The sequence below is a fragment of the Meles meles genome, chromosome 13, assembly GCF_922984935.1.
Source record: "Meles meles chromosome 13, mMelMel3.1 paternal haplotype, whole genome shotgun sequence".
NCBI classification, from domain to species: domain Eukaryota; kingdom Metazoa; phylum Chordata; class Mammalia; order Carnivora; family Mustelidae; genus Meles; species Meles meles.
In genome coordinates, this window is record NC_060078.1 from 15702171 (window position 1) to 15723843 (window position 21673).

Below are 21673 nucleotides of genomic sequence, written 5' to 3' on the forward strand. Positions count from 1 at the left end.
GCAAGCGCAGGCAGGGGGAGGAGCAGGCAGAGGGAGAAGCAGGCTTCCTGCTGAGCAGGGAGCCCAGTGCAGGACTCGATTCCAGGACCCTGGGATCAGGGCCTGAGCTGAAGGCAGATGCTTAACCAACTGAGCCATTCAGATGTGCCTGTCACTTGGTTGTTTATAACAACTAAGTCTTATTCAGAGCCCTACTATTGTATTTCTCTGTAAAAAAAAAAAAAAAAAAAAAAAAAAGAGTTTTATAGAAAATGTCCATTAAGCAGAGAGAAAAAAATCCACAGTATTGGCAAGAGTGTATATACATGCCTTTCTGTATATACTGAAGGAAACTAAAATATAAGACATAGCCCAAATTCACCTCTCAGAATGTGGTAATAACTATTTTTTGTTGTTTCCTGTATGTCTCCAATGAAATTCAGTTCTGTCCTTTTTCTCTTTGTCAACAACTTCAAAACACATTCTTCATAAAAAGGAGTTGACTGTACTAAAAATATACAAGTCACATCACAGTAGGGCACATGGTTCGGGACCTGGCTTGTTCTGTCTGTGAAAAGAAAATTGTTATTGGTTTTGACAGATTAACTGACCCCATGGAAATGCAAACTTTGTGTTTAAAATCCAAGTGAGTTGTCCACACAGTCATCTCTGAGGTTAGATGGAGCCTTGTCTCATCAGTATTCTGCGCTCTGCCTTCAGATGAAAGCAAGTAAGAAGCTTCCTTGGATGAGGAGGAAATAGAAGGAATCTTATCTGAGACGAAAGACTGACATCATTCACTCGTACCCAACTCCCATTACCTTCAGTCAACTTCAGCTTCTCATCAGAAAAAATTTGCTGCAGGAAAGAATTTTAAACTTTACTGATAGTATTACAAGTGGATCGAGGCTTATAATAATGAGTTTAGTATCTTGGATGCAGAAGGAATAATTGGATTCTGGCAAGTCTTTTAAAAATTATTAGCTTACTTAATTTTATTTTTAATGTAAATTTTAAAGTAGGTGTATATTGCATATAGCTGTATAGATGGAAAGACCCCAAAGTATATGATATTATTGCAGTGTTGCATAAACAGTTTCAAATTACAGGTTGAAGGAGTGTGACACCTTTCAGAGTAAGGAATGTGCATTAGGGTTAATTTGGTTGTGAGCAGAGTACCAGGTTCTTCCATGTAACCCTTTTACCATGTGTGCTTCTTTCTTTCCTCTTTGTCAGTCTCAAGTTCATAACAATAATAATAAGTGAACAGTAATCAGCACTAATCTTAATACTTAATACACTTACTGTACTTATATATATGTATATATACACCCAGACACATATATAATAATACTCAATATACTTAACATTATTTGGGTTTCTACTATGAGCAAAAGGGAGTTATATATGCATTATCTTGTTTGTTCTCACTGTAGCCCAGTGAGGCAGATGATATCACACTTTCATCCTCATCTGACCAATGTGCAAACTGGAGTCTGGAAAAGTTAAATTTTCCAGATCACATACTCAGAGGAATTAAGAACAGAAAATCAAGCCCAGGTTTGCTTCAAATGGAAGTTCATAGTAGCTTGTATTAGTTGGCACAGAGACCACAGGATCCCTATGTTTTTGTTTCTTTTGGGGGGAGTTTTTTGTTTGTTTGTTTTTCTGTTCACAGCAGCTTAAAGCAAACTCCTTGCTGGATGTACAGAGGCCACGCATTCAAGCGGAATCTGCAGCAGGGAAGGCAGAGTTACAGAGACCAAGAGCAAGTGTGCTGTGTGATTCCTATTAGCAACCATATGCAAGAAGGTGTTCTGTCATTTAGAAAGGCTTAGGTTGGTGTAAATGGCTGTGCTCCTTAGGAATTTTAATTCTTAAAACAAAAAGGCACTTATCCTGAGGTTTCATGGAAATTCCTCTTGATCCCTTCTTTCCAGCCTGTCTTACTTGAGATGGATGCAATGAGAAGTGAGAGCACAGTGGTTACTGACTGTGTTAAACATTGCTGGAAGATAACCCACCACCCTTCTCTTATATTAAGGAATACAGAGAATAAACACAGATAACCCGATTTCTTGCTTCAGGAAATACTGCATCTTGAAAGATAAACTGCAGGTCCAACAAAAATAGTGTATGGATCTAGCCTAACACCTTGCTCATCAACATTCTTCCAAGATTCCTGCTTTACTATTATAAACTCTGATTCCGGAAATTCTGCCCCGTCCCAGTCAGTACCTCACCTTGTGAAAAAAACTAAAACCCTACAACCTAGCCTTCACCTTTGAAAATATCTTGGGCTCTTTTTCCATTTTGAGATGCTGCAAAAATGCTGCCAAGAACAATTGAGTTTTGAGCATATTACGTAGCTGCTCAGAGGTCAGACTCAGGAATGAGACTGGTTGCGTTGGAATCCTGGTTTGACAAGTCGTCACTTGGGTGATCTCAGTAACTCATTTAAGCCTCTCCAGATATCAGCTTTCCCTGTAAAATCGGGTTAATAATATTGCTTTCTTCAGCCACTTACTGTGAATTAGATAAAATTACAAATGTAGAGGCCTTAGAACAGTGACTCAATGCTCAATATAATTTGTTATTTTCCCACTTCTATGTAAGGCCTTAATCAGAAAAGGATGTCAGTAATCTCTTGGTTTCACCCCGTGTTCAGGTGAGGGTTTTTGTTGTTGTTGTTGTTTTTTTAAAGATTTTATTTATTTATTTGTCAGAGAGAGAGAGAGAATGAGCACAGGCAGACAGAATGGCAGGCAGAGGCAGAGGGAGAAGCAGGCTCCCCGCTGAGCAAGGAGCCAGATGTGGGACTCGATCCCAGGACTCCGGGATCATGACCTGAGCTGAAGGCAGCCGCTCAACCAATTGAGCCACCCAGGCGTCCCTCAGGTGGGGTTTTATTCTCTGTTTAATCACCTTTTTAATTGTCTCTTCTTCCTATGTTGTGACTTCCTCAGGTGCTTCTACATGGCACCTGTAGACAGTATCCCTTCTGTGTGGTCCAAGCCCCTTCCCCAGTGCGACCTGAATTAGCCTTTGCCCTGTCTTCTTGCCAATGTGATCATGTTGATATGACTGAGTTTATGGTTTTGGGTAGTATTGATATTTTCTCCAAATAATATGACTCATACTTTAGTGAGTATCTTTAATGCTTTAACTCAAAGAAAGGACATAATAATATGTAAGTAGCTCAGGTAAGAAGGAAACATAAAGGTATTCTTATTCTACTTAAATGGTAGCTATCGATCCCATAACTTTGAAGATTCCATTTTCAAAGACTGGAGGGAAGATGCAATCTATAGGTTACTATCTTCTTCGAGAACACAAGTCAAGGAGTACCTGGTGGCTCAGTGGGTTAAGCCTCTGCCTTCAGCTCAGGTCATGATCTCAGGGTCATGGGCTCGAACCCCATGTTGGGCTCTGCACTGGGTGTGGAGCCTGCTTAAGATTATCTCTCTCCCTTTTCCTCCCCCCCCCCACTTCTCTTTCTGTCTTTTTTAAAAAAGTGGAAAACAGTCAAACTTGGTGAGGTCTTCTTTCAGGTCACACAGAATGGGCACTTGAGCCTGCCTCCTCCAGAGTTTTCACTGCTACTTTTAAGAATTGTGATAATGACAACATAAATTTGGACATTAATGGTGTAACAACAAATAAGAATTTGGCACTTATAGCAAGGACTGAGAGAAAAATGAACGAGAGAGAGGAGAGAGGGTAAGAGAGGAGAGAGGGTCGAAGGTAGTATCAGACAGTATGGAAGTAATTTTGCAAGTGAATCCTGTGGCCACTATGTGCTTGAGAGCTTAGCTTAGGCACTATTCATGGTTTGGATCACCTGATAAAAGATGGAATGTTGCATTGTCAAGACTTTTAGTTTTAATCTTCAATTCCAAGAGTGATTTAGAATCAGTGATCATGATTTTGCCTTTGCAATATTGAATTTCTTCATTTATTCTTTAGTGGGAATGGTACTGAGATTTGTCTTACAATTCAGATATTTCATTTGTCCAGATCAGTGTGAGGTAAGTTAGAACTATATTATTATCACTAATCATAATTGTGGTGATTATTAGCTTACAGATGAGTGACATATGCCAAGAACAGTGCTGAGGATATTACATCCCTTACTTCATTTAATCTAAACAGCAGTTTAAGAGAGTATCTGATGTCCATGTTACTGTGAAGATAACTGGTGTATACCCATACAGCTTATGGGACAGCTTATGGGGCATAGATTTTGGATTTCAACCCAATCTGGGGCATTTCTTTTATCCTTTCACTCACACACTCCATCATTCATTCAACAAATATGTGAGGACATTCCTGGCTCAGGGGATTCACAAGTGAGCAATAAAGTAAGTACCAGATCTCAATTCTGCTCCCATGAGATTATATGCATGTTGAGAAAGACATAATGAAGAGGTAAAATAAACATAAGCAAATTGGAGGTTCTGATTACTTATATAAGTGGAAAAAAAAATCACAGAATAACCAGGGTGAGGTTAATACTTAAGGTAAGAAGATCCCCAGGAAAGATGTCTCTGAAAGGGGTAACATCTGAACTGAGACCACCAAAATGAGAAGAGCCAACCATACAAAGTACAGAAAAGAGCAGGAAATGTGAGGGCCCTGAGTCAGGAACAAGTTTGGCACATTTGATGAACAAAAGTAGGTGGTGTGGCTGGAGTACATGAACTAAGGGAGGATGTAATGAGAGGGGCCTAGGTCACATAGAGCTTTTCCCCCTATGGTAAGGAGGAATTGGGATTTTATTCTAAGAACATTGGGGAGCTATTGCTCTAAACTTGGGAAAGTGATAGTGTGTTTCACATGATTGCTCTAGTATTCTAAAAATCTGTGATTATCTCCAAACCTTATTCATGGTGTTATTCAAGAAGGTGGATGAAAAAGGTGGAAGAAGAAATTTAAAACTTCAGAATGACAGTCTTTTTTAAATGGGAAACCAGGATGATAACTCTGGTTTTGAACTCTGGTTATTGTTTGGGGCAGGATTTTGGCTTTGGGGTGGAAAATAAAATGAAAGAAATATTCTTCCTCTGGGGTAATTTCCTGTCTATCTGGATGTTCCCACTGAAAATAAATCTTCTTCCCCCAGAGCAGAGATTAGCCCATTCAGCTGGAACTTTTCAAGATAAATGTTTCATATTCGCCGGTTAAAATAAATGGCTCTTGAGACAGGGAAGCAAAACACATTTTCAGTTAAAATCAAGCAGTTCCTTCTTTTTCGGTTAAGTCTATCTCTAGTTAGAATGTAAAATACCAAAGAAGTGCTTACTTGGCTCATCAAGGAATAGCATTTAATATCTTTGAATAAATGAAGCAGATTAAAGGAACCTGTGGTTATCAGAAGGTAATGAATGATTATCTTTTGGGAATTCATTTGGAAATAATTGAAATGACAAAGTTTTTATCTATAAACAGTAATATTGAAGGTATTTTTTTAAATTGAGGTTTAATTGACATACAACATTTTTAGTTCCGTGTGTAAAACACAATGATTTGATACTTGTACACTGCAAAATGTTCACGATAATGAGGCTAGTTACCATCCATCAACATACAAAATTACAAAAAACATTTCTTGTGATGAGAACTTTTATGATTTTGTGGGGGGGCAACTTTCAATTATGCTCTACAGTATTGTTGGCTATAATCACTGTAATTATATCCCAGTGACTTATTGATTTTGTAACTGGAGGTTTGTACCTCTTGAATCCCTTTATCTACTTCCACCCCCCACCAACCACACCCCCCGTGGCAACCTCCATTCTGTTCTCTGTATCTGTGAGTTTTGTTTTGTTTCTGTACGATGAAGAAATGCCATTTGTTAAACTGCTTTCAGTCCACTTTTTTTTCGGTACAGTGACCTTTCAGCTTTCTCATTTAGTCAAACTTTTGTTCTAAAACACAAACTAAGTTTCATATTGGTAAATTAGTATTATTTTATTGATTTTAAATATGTTTTCTCCTTTTATGTAAACAGGAGACAAGTATAATATTCCTATTTCTTTAATCAAGTATGCATGTGAAATCACTGCTGATGGAGCCTTTGTATGGAGGAGTCTTCTTTGGTCTTTTAAGTCTGCAGTGTATTATTTCTTTTAAATTGTGTTTTCTTAGCCTGTCTCAAATGAGAGCTCCAGAACTCAAGCTGTAGATAACTAATGGTGAAGTGACAATAAGGAAATGAAAAGGAGAGGAAGATAAGGGGCTAGTCACCCCCAAAGGTGACTCTTCTAGTGTTTCCAATAACCTGAGAGACACGGCTGAGACTCTGACACGCTTCAGATCAAGAACATGTATTTTCCTTTTAAAATGAAACTTAAATATTCAGCCCTTAATTATTCCTTAAATATTCAGGAAGTCATAACTTCCTAAAATCTTCTATAAATATAAGTCTTCCTAGGTTCTGAAAATGGAGATTTACTGGCATCCTCTAAATCTTAAGTGTTTTGAGAGATAATTGAAATATCTTCTAAGGAAAGTGTAATGGTGGCTATTTGAAGTTTGTTTTATAGGGTATATGTAGCTATGAGATATGAGCCTTATAATAAAAATGACCCCCTCTTTAATAATGCTTCCATTCTGGAGCCTACTCATACCTATGAAACTATGTTGGAGGAAGGGGATGCACATAGCACTTCCCTGCTCTCCCCCCGCCTAAATTATACAGATTACACTGATTATATAGAAAGGCCAAATTGTTTAGTTGGCAAGGTAGGTCTATGACCGGTGCTTCCTTTATCCTTTAAATATCCTGGCCATTTCTGGAAGCTGGTCCGCACGCACATTCTAGATCCTGGGCACGTGCCATCCAGGATGAATCACGATATGCTGGACTTTGACTTTGACAAGTCAGTGTTTCTTTTTTTTTTTTTTTTTTTTTTTTTAAAGATTTTATTTATTTATTTGACAGACAGATCAGAAGTAGGCAGAGAGGCAGGCAGAGAGGGGAGGGGGAGAAGCAGGCTCCCTGCTGAGCAGAGAGCCCGATGCGGGACTCGATCCCAGGACCCTGGGATCATGACCTGAGCCGAAGGCAGTGGCTTAACCAACTGAGCCACCCAGGCGCCCCAACAAGTCAGTGTTTCTTAAATGTTCTCTTAAGTACTATTGTTTCTCTATCAGCTTGCCCTCGTGGTTGTGGAATACGTTCTTACACCCGTCCCTCCTAAGGACATGATGATTGAGAATGACACCACATGTTACCAGTAAAGGAGGTCTAAAAATTTTAAACGATTTTATCTAGAAATTTAAATAATGGAGCTCTTTCAGACACAGTGTCAGACTTAGGTGTTAAAACCCTTCCTCAATGACCTTTTGTAATTCTATTGCAGAGATAACATTTATTCTATTTGCTCTGAACATTGGTGTTTCTAACATGCATGGTCCAGCTGTACTGAGAGAGTGTTTTCAAACGTGGCTTCAGTTCCATCAGGAAGGTTGACAGAAGGGGGATTGGAGATTATGATAAACTTTAGATCATTTCTTAAAGGTTTTGTAGTCTCTTCTAGAGTTGTAGCTCTAAAAGAAGTCTTAATCTTTTCCTAGATCTTTACGTGGCATGCTGTATCTGAGAAATTGTATCTGTGTACAATGTGTGTGCAAAAGAGCACAGGCAGGGGGAGGGGGAAGAGCAAAGGGAGAGGGAAGAGCAGACTCGCCGCTCAGCAGGGAGCCCTACACGGGGCTCTATCCCAGGACCCCAGGATCATGACCTGAGCAGAAGGCAGACACTCAGCCGCCTGAGCCACCCAGGAGCCCCCTAATTGTTCTTAGTAAGAAAATATTCTTTTACAGTGTATTGCTCTTGTAGTTTATATTGTGTTGAAATCCTATGAGAGATGCAGTGGCTATATATCACCTAGTAATGCCTGGATGAAAAGTTCACATGGCCTTAGGTGATAATTAAGCCAGGAACCTCACCCTTACCCAAGAGTTTGCCAGCAGGCCAGGTACCTCGAGCTCCACCTGTGGAAGTAGAAGGTGTCAGGGCTGCGTGTTCCCCTGGGTGATGGCAGCCACTTTGAACAATGAGGAAGACAATTAGAATGCATAGGTAGACATCAACAACAGAGATAGTCCATCTGATGTAGGAAATGTTAGGGTTAGGAGCCGACAGCCAAGAAAGAATTCTGAGACCTCTTTGGTGCAAGAAGGTGGTTTTATTAAAGCCCAGGGACCTCTGGGCAGACAGAGCTGCACTGGGGTTGTGATGGGTGACTGATTATATACTTTGAAGTTGGAAGGGGGTTAGAGACGGCTTATACCTCCTAGGTATTTTGGAAGCAAGTTTCTAGGACCTGAGGGATCTAGGAAAGGTCATTTATTACTGTTCAGTAAAACCCTGGTCGTGAGACCTTTAAGATGTATATTGGGGGCCCTAAGCTTGGGGGATGATTGCCAACTTGTATCTTGGGGGAGGGGGTAGGGATAAAGGAGGTTTCCAAGGGAATTTTTATATGTTAAACTAGACTTATTGGATGCTGGGGGGTCAGGCTAAGATTGTCTTTTGCCCTTAGGGAAGTGTCAATATTCAGGCAGCTGAGCTCCCAGAGGGAGGTCTCACTGCATTCTCTGCATTTCAAGGACTTGTCATTGGGCTGTGAGTAGTAAGGAAATTTCATTTTTTTTCTTTTCTTTTCTTTTTTTTTTTAAAGATTTTATTTATTTATTTGACAGACAGAGATCACAAGTAGGCAGATAGGCAGGCAGAGAGAGGAAGGGAAGCAGGCTCCCTGCTGAGCAGAGAGCCTGCTGTGGGGCTGATCCCAGGACTCTGGGATCATGACCTGAGCCGAAGGCAGAGACTTTGACCCACTGAGCCACCCAAGTGCCCCTCATTTTTCTTTTGCCTTTGTTTCCTACATCATATTCATTGCATAACTACCTACAGAAAGTGTCAATTACTCATGTAAATGCTCCATTTATAAGAGTGGGGAATCAGATGCATGCCCTTGTAGGAATAGGTTGTAGAGCTTCCAACAAAAGACAGAACTCTAGGATACTATTCTGCATAGGTGGGAAGTTCTGCTTTCCATTGAGTAATTGGTATTTAAGCTTTTGATATTCTTGAGCATACTGATTTGTATTAAGTGCTTAGTTTAAGTACTTCTCATATTATCTCATATAAATTTCGACAGAAGCCTCATTTTACTAATGAGATAACTCAGAAATAGAGGGTAGTGAGTGTTTCAAGGCCATGTGGTTAATAATTAAGCAAAAAACAAAAACAAAACAAAAAACCCAGAATTCCCACAGCATGCCAAACTGACTCTGGAGCCCTGCTTCTAACCACTAGGTGTGTGGCCTCCTTACAGAGTAAATGAGATGGCTCTCAGTACTTTCTGATCACCACCCTGACTTTATTATTTTTTTTTAATATTTATTTATTTGACAGACAGAAATCACAAGTAGGCAGAGAGGCAGACAGGGGAGTGGGGGGAGGGGGGAAGCCGGCTCCATGCTGAGCAGAGAGCCTGATGCATGGCTAGATCCCAGCACCCTGAGATCATGACCTGAGCTGAAGACAGAGGCTTAACCCATTGAGCCACCAAGGTGCCCCAACACCCTGACTTTAAATATGAAAAGAAAAAAAAAGGGGTGGCTCAGTCACTTAAGAGTCTGTCTTTGGCTCAGGTCATGATCCCAGTGTCCTGGGATGGAGCCCTATAGTCAATCAGTGGGCTTCTGTGCTCAGCAGGGAGTCTGCTTCCCCCTCCCTCTCCTTCTGTCCTTCCCCACCCCTGCTCTTTCTCTCTCTCTCAAATGAATAAATAAAATCTTTAAAAAAATAATAATAAATAAAAATGAAAAAATACCTTAGATAAGAAGTTTAACCACAGGGGCACCTGGGAGGTTTACTTAGTTGAGCATCTGCCTTCAGCTCTGGTTTTGATCCCAGCACTCTGGGATCCAGCCCCAAATGTGGCTTCCTGCTCAGCGGGGGAGGAGTCTGCTTCTCCTTCACCCTCTCGTTCTGTGTATGCTCTCTCTCTCTCTCTCAAATAAGATATTAAAAAAAAAAAAAAAGTTTGTCCACAGTTAGATCCTAAAATAAACGTCTAAGGAAGAATTGGTTAAAACTTAGTGCATTTCCGGTCTGATTAAGTAACAGAATTCTGTAAGAAAAGCTGGGTTTTCCTTAAATATGCACTTAAGAGTGGAAGCTTATTTGTAATAAGCTTAATTATCATCAAGAAGGGAATTTAGCTATCAGGTTATTATGCATAATTTAGTGGCTTGAATTTTCAGTTGCCCTAATAACTTTGTAAAACAGTCTGCCAAAATGCAAATTGCTTTGTTTTTCTGGCAGGCAATTTGGGGCTCAAGGAAACTCTCAGATATGCAGGGCTTTTGCATCTTGATCAGCTCTGTAGTTGGTGAGGAAAGGACACCCACTCTGAGAATATCGCCCTGGTAGTTTAATTTGAATGCAAATTTTGCTCATTGAAATTTCTGTGTGGCTTCTGGGATGTTCTTTAATTAGCATGCTTGCATACGTGTGCTTGCATGTGACCTGGTTTGCATGCATCTTTATTTCCGATGGCCAGCTGTCTGCTTGACAAATATTTGACACCTTGTCCCTGGTTGAAAGCTGGGGAGAAATGAAACTTAAGAGCAGCAGCATTGTTCAGGGAGCTTGAGTTTTGATGATGGCTTTGGACTAGCTATGAGGTCAGGGACCCAGCAGGATACTTGACATAGAGGTGACATAACTGTGTCACTCCAGAGGCAAAGTGTGGGGAAATCATTTGCTTTTGTGATTGTCATCTTCATCCATCAGTTGGGGCTTGAGGAGATTGATGTGAATGAGGTGATTTCCAAAGTCCCATTCTCGTCCTCAGTTATATTATTTTTTATGTGGTTCTGCCTTGTAAAAATATTTTTCTTTTCGAAAAGTGAGAATTGAGACTGTCTGCATCTGTACACAGCCTACCTCTGAGACTGACAACTAAGGATGCCTTCCTCAGTGTGATTTTATTCTTGGATTCAGGAAATTCTTGCCCAGGAAGATATGACTGTAGACTAGTAAACGTCTTTTTTGCTGCAATGGCTGGCTGAAACTCAATTTATACCATATTGGACGGATCAAACAGTCTTCTCCCCGGGACGGTAGTTTGCTCATCTGGGCAAGTAGCCTCCGGCAGTAGATTGTTCTAATAAACCAGTCACTTCCTCATCAAGTGGCTGTTTGATTATTAAGGCTCCTTTCAGGATCCTCCCTTCACTCTGTCAACCTATCTAGGATACCATGATTTTTTCCCCAAAGTTCAAGACACCCATTGAAAGGCCCATTCATTCATTCATTTATTTATTTATTTATTTATTTATTTGAAAGGCCCATTTAAACTACTTGAGGCTAATCCCCAAAACCATAAATACCTGATTTTCTTTTTAATTCTGTTTTGTTTTAAGTAAGCTCTAGGCCCACCAGGGGGTTTGAATTCACAACCCCAAGATCAAGTCTCATGCTCTGTGGACAAAGCCAGCCCTGTGCCCTGACCCTCATACCTTTTAAAATCTGCTAAGAATTGTCCAGGTGGTGTTGCATTTATTGAAGCATAAAATAGACCTAATTTTACTTGATTATCAGATTATTCTGGTGGTCTTATCCCCAAAAAGGTAATTGGCAGTCAAAATGATCCTTGTTTCTGGGTTACAGATAAGGTGTCTGAGGTTTGCTCAGGAGAGTACAGATGACTATGCTTTTAGAAACCTCTGGTCTCCTCCTTCCACTGCTTTTTGGGTATTTAGTAGTATCTGAACAAAATTCATTTACAGTGTTTAGTAGTTTCAAAAGGAAAATTATGACTCAGATGAAATATTTGAGAGAAATAGTTTTACATTATAATAAAAAATTGGTAGACTTTGTGAGAACATATGCTGGTCTGCCAGAGTCACTTGGTTATTGTGACCAGCACCTGCATATCATGCTTCTAAGTCCTTTACAAACTGTAATCTCTTGTAATCCTCATAAATGAGTGTGAGGTCTTTCCTCTGACTCTACTGATGATCAGAGAGTTTGAGTCCACTGTAATACACAACAGAACAGGCTGTCTACACTCAGGCTCTGTGCTCTTCATCACCAGCCAATGTAGCCTACAGTAGTTAGAGACCATACTTTTCACTGAGAAGTGCTGGATGCTAAAATTCTGTTTTCCCCTCATTTATGCATTTATAGGAATGCCACTTCTTTTCCAGAGGGTTTTATAATTGAATTAGTCAATTCTATAATGTCAAATACTTAATTTAAATACTTAACTTAAAAATAATATCCACATAGACACCAGAAAGTCCACTTTAATTTCTCCTTGGTTTTCTGGCTTTTTAGGTATTTGCTGTATGAATGTGTTTATGAGATCAGTTTGCTCCATGCAATGTGGCAAATGGAAAGTGCTTATAGGGGGGTACCCAAGAAAGAAAGAGACATGGAAAGAAAAGTAAGTTTCCTTTCTCCTTTATCACGTTCGGGGGCACTTACTCCCTTCTGTGGCAAAACATCTCCCTTTGAAATTTTTCCAGTGCCTGGCCCTACCACTCATTCTTCTAAGCCATTAAGGTATGAGCTTTCCCATTAAGCAGCTGGGATCAAAGAGTATATGAAAGGATTGCTTCCAGATTTCTTCTCTGGCTTGTAACGAAGTGATAATGAGCTGCCCTTTCTGAGTCTGCTTGGCTGCGGGGACTAGATCCAGGTGGGTCTCTGGGTCAATTTTAGGACATATTCAACGCTGTCCTGCAGACAGGTATTCCACAGGTCACACACTGCTTGTTTCTTGTTCATTCTGCATGATCACTGGTAAATATTTAGGCAGGCTGTGATAGTTACCGAGGCAAACTATGGCAGAAAACAAGGAGGTAATGCTCAGGATGGTGGTGATGCTGAACAAGTTAGTTGTTCCTTATCTGCTCGTATTTTGGATTTTGTGAGGCTGTTTTGTCACATATCTTGCCACATAATTCATCTTTGTCACTTAGGTTTCTGTTGTTGTTTCCCATTTGCTTGCTGATTTTGTTTTCTTTTACACCTCTATTTGCTCTTTGTTTGTGTTTGTGTGTGTATGTTGGGAGATTAGAGAGGCAAACTAACAAACCTCATCTCCTTTCTGTTCTTACCTGCCTTCAGTCTAGTCCATGAGTTGTGTAAAGATTGATCTAATTTGTAATCAGGCTTTCCATTGCTCTTCTTATTGCCTGCCATGGCATGGAAGTCCCATCTCTTGCCAACCCCCTTTTCCCTGATTTACTCCAGGCCCACTAGTTTTTTTTGTTGTTTGTTGAATATGCTAATTTCTGTCTTGTTTCAGGACATCTACTTGTTTCAATAACATCTACTGATGTTATTGCCTGCATTTTCAAATTTCTATCCCAGCTCTTCACATGGTAAAATTCTCTTGATCATTCTCCTGGATACTTGTATCCCACCACAGGGTGGGTCTTCACAATGTACCAGAAACCTGTGGGCAACAAAACAAAACAGCGTCAAAAAAAGATGAGATTTATCTTCCTGTGTATTTTAGAATCAATCTTCCGAAAATACAAAAAGTCTAGAAGGGAATCTTTAGTTTCAGATACTACCTGACACCTTTATCCAAGAAGGTAAAATGAAGATTTTAAAACTAAGTGAAGACCGTAAGAAAGTGTTTAAAAATTGCATGGAGCACAAGAAAAATCTAATAGAAATACAGATAAAAATTGAGAAAATGCTAGCCTAACTCTAACTGTACAGAGCAAAGATCCTTTATTTACAGTTGTAGTTTGATTCGGTCTGGCAAGAAAGCTCTCCTTCACCTTTTCACACCTTGTTCCCTATGTGTTTTTCACATAGTCCTTCAAGTGTCCACTGAAAGCCTAGAAAATATATAAGCATGTTTATAATTTCTCTGTCCCTGGCAATCATGCTGATGATGGAAAAAATTAGGGTCTGCCTTCATAATAAATAAAATTCTGCATGTCAGATATTCTAGAAGTTAAAAACTATGAATTAATAATACGATGTGTACTTTTCAAGTGTTTATCTGTATCTCCTTTCAGACATAGTACTTATTTACAGTGACTTCTGTTCTTCATGTGTATTTGCATCTCTCTAAAAACTTACATTTTGACTTGTTTACTGTTGCTGTTTCTGTTAGCAGAATATAAACAATTGTGTCGAATTATATTAGAAGTGAATTGACTTGTGAGTAGGAGGGCCCCCTACTCGTTTCAAAATAATTTCTAGAAAGATAGATGAAGGGGAGGTTGGATCTTGGGTCTTACTCAGGTGGTAGGAGAGAACTCTTGAAAGAGGCATGTCAAGAATTGAAGTGAAATTCCTCAGCTGGTAGCTTGAGGATAAAATCCTCATTGTTTCCTGTGTCTAGATATTTTAATAAATGGCATCAGTCATCCTTTATAAAATTCAAGGTCTGTGATCTTCTTTCCAGGATACTGGCTAGTGTCTGCATCTTCTCCTTCTGAGGTTTTATTAGGCCTTTTCTTTCTTAGATTTTCTGCCACCCAATCCAAAATATGTTTCCCAACCACAAGTACTCTATTCTAGTACTGCATTTGCTTAGTTTTTACCCCTTATTATGATCTATATTTATTTATTGGTAATTATTAATTAATGAATATTCCTTTATTCATTTGAAGTTTGTTTACTTTACTATACCATCCATGAGAGCAAGGGCCTGGTCCTTCTGTTTCACTCTAATATCACCAGCACTGATATTAGGGAACTTGGGTAAATTATTAGGAGCACACCAAATTATTAGCCTTGATATTTGTAGCCATGCTATGAGATTCAGCTTCAGCTTCAGATTCAACCTTGGGCTTAAGAAGCCTTAAAAAGCTGAATGACAAGCCTCCATCATAATTTTCTGTATCCCTAAACATGTCCAAGATAATGATAGTGTGATGATGGAGATTAGCATGCTACCTAATTAGTATTACTCAGTGACTTTTTAAATACTGGTCACCGCCTTCAGTATATATATTCTCTGTTTTGAGAAATTAATGTCTTTGAATGATATATAGCATTGCCTCTGCAGCTAAGAGATTTTTTTTTTCTTCTTCCCAGGTATTGATTTAATTCTTTCATTTTATAGAAAATGATTTTTTTTTCCTAGAAACTGCACAACTTTCAGTGTCTTGCACGTAGTTGGAGTATAAATACAACATTACTGCATTTTCCCATGAATTCCAGTAAGCTGACTTGTGTGCACATTTGGTCAGAGTGGGTTTGGGCTCGAGCCCAGGAAAATGCATTTGTAATATGCACCAAGCAGGTGGCTTCTCATGAAGCTGTTCAAGGGTGATGACTTACTGCTGATAATTATCTTAAGTATTGATGTTATTGGTTGATCTAGATCTTTTGTCATCAGAGAAGCTAAAGTGATAGTTTTTCCATTTGCTCAAAATAATGAATGAGGCATTTTTTTCTTGTGTGTGTAGCCTCACATCTGGGAAGGCCAGGTTTGAGACAAGGGCTAATTTGTGTTTTAACTGGCAGACTGGGTTTTACTTTCATTGATCCAGACTGAAGAAAGAGGACGAAGATAGAGATGTGGTTATAATTGTGACAGGGAAATCAGATGTGTGAGCTGTATTCATAATATAGACAGAAATGGGTTTGTAATCAGAACTGTAGGAAGAAACAGATGGGGTAAGACCAGCTGTAGGCAAATGTTTTCACCAGTCCTCCCCGGGCACTGTCTGCGTGCCTTTTGCCATATCCCCATGACAAAGCAGGTTCTCTGGGTTAGGAATATTGCCCTCCAACTCTAGGTGTTGGCAGGTTCTTGGTAATGAAGGCTGATCATTCATGACATTGCCTCATTATCTCCAGCCTGCACTCTTGCCCCTCTGTATTTCAGATTATCCTGAGTGAGTCAATGCTTAGAAGACTTTACTGTGACTCACTTCCAAGGAGTTGAAACAAAAATACCTTGCCATCAATCATTAGTAATATTTCCTGCCAATTATTTTATTTGAATCAGTTTTGAATTCTCTGAAAACATCCACTTCTCTGAATTTTGGCAGCTCTAAATTTTATGGAAAGCATGTTTTGAAAATTTGGAAATGAATCATAAATGGGATTTAAGTCCAGAAAAATATTAGCTTAGAAGATAAGGGATGCAATTCTGAAAAGTTAGGCTCAGTTATGTTCTAAACTTTATTTGATTTTATTCTTTACTTCTATGATTCCATGCTTTTAAGGCTTGATTTTTTTTTTTTTCTTTTCTTGTTAGTAAACTGTATTTGCTCCTTTAGGCACATCAACGCAGGCCCAAATAAGATACATATATTTTAATGTTTTTTTTCCTAATGACTTTTATTGACTAGATAATTCAATCAGGAAGAACAGCGGGACTTTGTTTTCAGCTAAGCTGTTTTCTTTTTAATTAATTTCAGTCCTGCAGACCTGAATGAGATCTCTCATTTCCTGTTATTTCTTTTGCTTTCTTTTCTGTTTGATTGATACCATTCCTGACTTGATTTCTTTCTTTTGTCTGTTGGATGCATTCTGCCCTAATTCTTCACTTCTCAGAAGTATTTAGATAAGTGACATGGGGAAGGAAAGGTGGTAATTTACAACTATCACCTGTGACTCAGTGTCCCCACCCACTGTGTCCTGTGCATTCCACGGTCAACTTACCACAGATACCATGCCCCTAGTGCCACTGTTCCTGAATCTTAGAATTTGCTCTGCACCCCCTCCTCCGCCCCCGCTTTTTGGCTGAACACTGAAAGGTTACCTGTCTTCACTGCCTCATATGTCCTCTTGTTGGTGACAATCTGAGTGTGAATGTGGTCACTTTGCCAAGGCTGAGTTCTAAACTCCAATACGAAAGATAAATGTCAGGACCCTGATTTTCTGACCAATAGCTCTTCCCGGCTCAGTGTGCTGTCTCTGATATGAAAAACTTTGGAGAAAAAGTCCTAATTTTTCTCCATGATTTTACCTCCAAAGCTCAAAAATAAACCCTGGGTGGTGTACTCATTAAAAGTATATATTAGGCAGCAAGAATTTTTTCCTCTCATCTGTTGGGCAGCTAATAATCACTGTGATTTGGTGGTTGAGTGAATGAGCTCTGTGCCTAGTTGCCTGGGTCCTGACCCTGCTCCTTACCCTGACTAGATCATTCAGCTTGGGTGACTGATGGCCTCAGTTTTGTTATTCTGTAAAATGACGAAATCTTATTTCCAACCTCATAACATTAGCTGAACTGATCCCCATAATATATTCAGAATATACCAAGCACACTCTCCATATTTAATAAATACTAGTATTATGTTATTTGCAAACAAGATACTAAAGATGTGAAGAATTCAGAATTTCTTTAGACATGAAATTTATCTCCAGTACTTGACATTTATATATGGATGATATATTTATATATGGATGATAAAAAATAACCATACATAATCTCAGTGTGACTGGCAGATTACTTTGGCCCTATGTTAAACTTGGGGATTGAGTTAGCCCATTGCCATATTCCTCTTCCCCCGTATTCCATTCCAAATTGCAAAGGCAGCAGGGATTAATGTAGATTTTACTCAAGGTTTCCCGAAGAGATGGAAAAGGTGTTACCAGGTATATTTATATAGGACAATCTAAATTACTCAGGTAGTCATGTGTCTTGTCTCCCAGGCTCATCCCCCCTTAGCCACACCTGATCTCTGGCGCGTACTCACTATTCCAAACCACATTAGCCTTTGCCACAGCAGAGTGAAGTCACAGCACTCAGCCAGACTCTTCCCTGCATAGCCCAAGTGTGTCTAATGAGCGTTTCTGTTCATCTAAGCAAAAGTAAGTAGTTACAAGGACATGTGTCTGAGAAGGGGAAAAACCAGCTATGCCTCAGCAGAAATAGTTTATTTCTGACTAGAGATTCTGGAGGTGGGAGGGACTTGCATCTACAGAGTGCGTGTCTGCTGGATACGGAAGGATGAATATAGTTTGCACATCTGGACGTGGAAGGATGAAAGATGGAAGCTGAGAATAAATATGGAGACTGGGAACCCCAGAGAGGGTGGTGGGAACAGAGGTGGAATGAGTGCCGTGCGTATCCAGATCTGTGAGCACCATCTTACGCTAAGCAAGATGGTCTCAGGGCTTTTACAACCAGTGGAAAGAGGCTTACTCATGCAAATTAATTCAAGAATATTCCAGGGAAAGAATGAACCAAGTGTAATGGCAAGATGAGTCAGGGGAGGAGGAGGTCAGTGTGGATCAGATTTATGTAGACTTCATGGACTTTTGAGCTGACCCTGAATGGTGGTTAAGGTGAAGAGGAGCCATCAGACCAAACCATAGAATTGTTTTCTTCCCTTTCCCATGCACTATATATTCTTCAGGATTATCCATGAAATATAACATTTTATGATAAAACATTTTTGCTCTCCCTCCTTGACAATCATAATAAAATTTTGAATGTTTTAGCTTATGAAAAATCTACAGAAAATTAGCTTTTATAACTTTATCTAATAAAATGGTTACCGGGGTGCCTGGGTGGCTCAGCTGGTTAAGCGGCTGCCTTCGGCTCAGGTCATTATTCCAGGGTCCTGGGATCGAGCCCACATCAGGCTCCCTGCTCAGCCGAGAGCTTGCTTCTCTTTCTCCCTCTGCCTGCCACTCTGCTTACTTGTACTCTCCATTTCTCTGTCAAATAAAGAAATAAAATATTTTTTAAAAATTTAAAAAATAAGACGGTTACTAAATATATTGGTTCAGGTTATCTACTCCCGTTTTTGACTAGCTTTGAGAAGTTTACCTTGTAAAAAGCTTCCCTGTACCGGATAGACCAGAGTTATGCAGTAAGAAAGGAAAGCTCACAAGAGAAAATAAGCCATACAACAAGAAACAAACTACTGAGCCACAAATACTTCCCTAGAGCTGCCTGAATGTTTATGGCTGAAGTCTTGCCATTGGCTTTAAAGAGAAAGAAATAACTTCCTTCTGCGGTTTGTCATCTTTCCCTTTATGAGTTAATAATAGGTGAGCCAATGTAACTAAGAATAGCTCAGTTTTGAACTCTGTGTGCTTGAATGTCATCCCAGCCAAATACCGTAGGGGGCTTAGCCCACCCTCCTCGTCTTAGGGTTCACAGATATGGGTGTCATTTCCTTGTGTCCAGTGATGTCGTAAAATGACAGCCTTCAAACCCCGAGGAAAGAACATTAGAATATATTGTTAGCAGTCAGCACAGAGACACACAAACCTCCTCTCTATGTAATAGTTCTTCATCCATTGGTTTCAAGTGGTCAAGTCTTAGGGACACTCAAGAATCAGGCAATCATCCACCCGAGATTGTCAGGTAATTTCTCTCCAGGGCCCACAAATAAGATCAAGATAATCAAAGACAATTATTGTACTGCTTATCTTCTAGCTTTTAAAATTTGCCTTTCTTCTTTGCTGGCTTATGGTTTTGGCATATTAACAGACATTTGCTGCTTTTGAATTATGATTAGCTACAAATATCCTATTCTTAATTTAATTTGTGCACCCTTACTCAGGCATTGGTATGAGTTTCACACCTGACTTCATTTTGCTTATGACTTGGCTAAAATATGCCCTCCCACCTGCTGTGGGGTTTGTACTCATATTATTTTGAGGACTATCCACTTTTCTTGGCAGTCAGTTCGTTTCCTTGGTGATTAGACTTGATAGTAACTAGATTTTTAAATAGAAAGCAAAATAGCAGTCCAGACATATGGAAGTCTAAACTCTTTACCAGCACATATGTAGAAATAAAGATTACAGTTTCTACATAAACAATACTCTGGGACCTTTTGGAGAAGCTCGTCTTTGTAATCAAACCTCAGTGGATATTGAGCTAAAGAGCAGATGGGCTATATTCAGAGGTGTCTAAATTTTACAGACCTTACAAGAAAGACTCACCATCTAGGCTCAATCCCAATCTTTTTGTAGAGTTAACCAGTGACAGCTCTTCTACTCCATTGTTCCTGACACTGGAATGCACTTTTGATGCATTGTTGCAAAATACTACAACACTATTCTATAATTGAATAAGATTAATTTATTGTTTTTGTATACTATTATTTGTTTATGTAAAATTTTCTTATTATTATTCATTTAAAAATGATATTCCGTAATAATGGCACCTAGATCCAGTACAAAAACTACTGTCCACCAGGTAGGTAGTGGTGGGCACTTACAATCAGGATAGTTCTTCATCTAGGAACCTTTCTAGGGTGTATTTTAACCCTTCATATTGCTCTCTGGAAATGAGAAGTTCTAAGATTATTTAGTTCAAGGATTATGGAAAATGGACCACATACTTCCACTGCACCAATTTTAATGCCTTCTAGTAAAATTTGTTCTGCTTTCTTTTGTCCTGAAGCCTCTTAATTACATGCTTTACAAACAGCATGAAAAATTAGGATAATATATTTTGGAAAATGGCACGAATTACTAATAATGTTACTAAAGCCATAAAACTTCTTTTCTGAGAGTTTCATGAATTTGGAAGGGTGACAACTTAAAATAGAAATTTATTTTTCAGTAGAATATGGGCCACTGGAGAAGCAACATATTTTGCTTCAGTGAGAAAATGTACTTGTAATGCTGCACACCCCTCTGATAGCATTGCTGTTACTATAAATAAATGAAAAGTGAGAAAGTATCCACAAAACATGCTAATTTGGTCAATACTGCCATGTTTTTTGCAGCCTCTCTGTTGAGGAAGGGGGTCTGTTCTTAGTTTAAGTAATTCACTCCTGACACCTGGCTCAGATTACAGACCTTAACGATAATCTTAGTATCTTTCTGTGTTTCATTGCTCAGATACGTGATCTTAAATGCTGTTGCGTCACCTCTCTCACATCCAAAGATTTAACCTCTGATTTTTCAGCATAAGAAATGGGAGAATATGATTCTTCAAGGAGTTGAAAAGCTACTGTCAGAAATTTTACTCACAAGTGTGATCCATCGAAGGGCAGGGAAGAGCGCTGCCCAAGGCACACTGCCTAGTTTTCTTTGGGGTGAATACAGTGTTCCAAAAGTTAAATTGGGGGCTCCTGGGTGACTCAGTGGGTTAAGCCTCTGCCTTCAGCTCAGGTCATGATCTCGGGGTCCTGGTTGGGATCGAGCCCCGCATTGGGCTCTTTGCTCAGCAGGTTCTCTGCTCAGTCTGCAGGCAGTGCCCCCTCTGCCTGCCTCTCTGCCTACTTGTGGTCTGTCTGTCAAATAAATAAATAATTAAATCTTAAAAATTTTTCTAATTGTATCACTGCCATACAACTCTATGAGCATACCAACAACTGAATACTTTAGACAGGATCTCAATCTCCATAAAGCTGTTAAATAATTTGCAAAAACAATGAGATCAGAACTAATTTGGCCATGCCTCTGTTAAACATCACTATGTCAGGAGCCCTTCCACATCCTGATGTTAAGCAATAGGAGGCCAAACAAAACTAACTTAGACATTTCTCCCAAGAAACACTCCCTCCTGGAATATAAGACTGCATGCTAACTAAAACAACAATATTTAAAGATTTCATTATAAAGCTATTCATATGAGTTTGCTCACAGACACTTGTTTCAAGTACCCGGTGTCAGGAGCTTAGTTAGGAGCTGTTCTTTTCCAAGCACTGTCCAACCAGAGCAAGGCCTCCACCTTGTAAGACCCTCTTCATTTTACCTGCATCCCGGTGC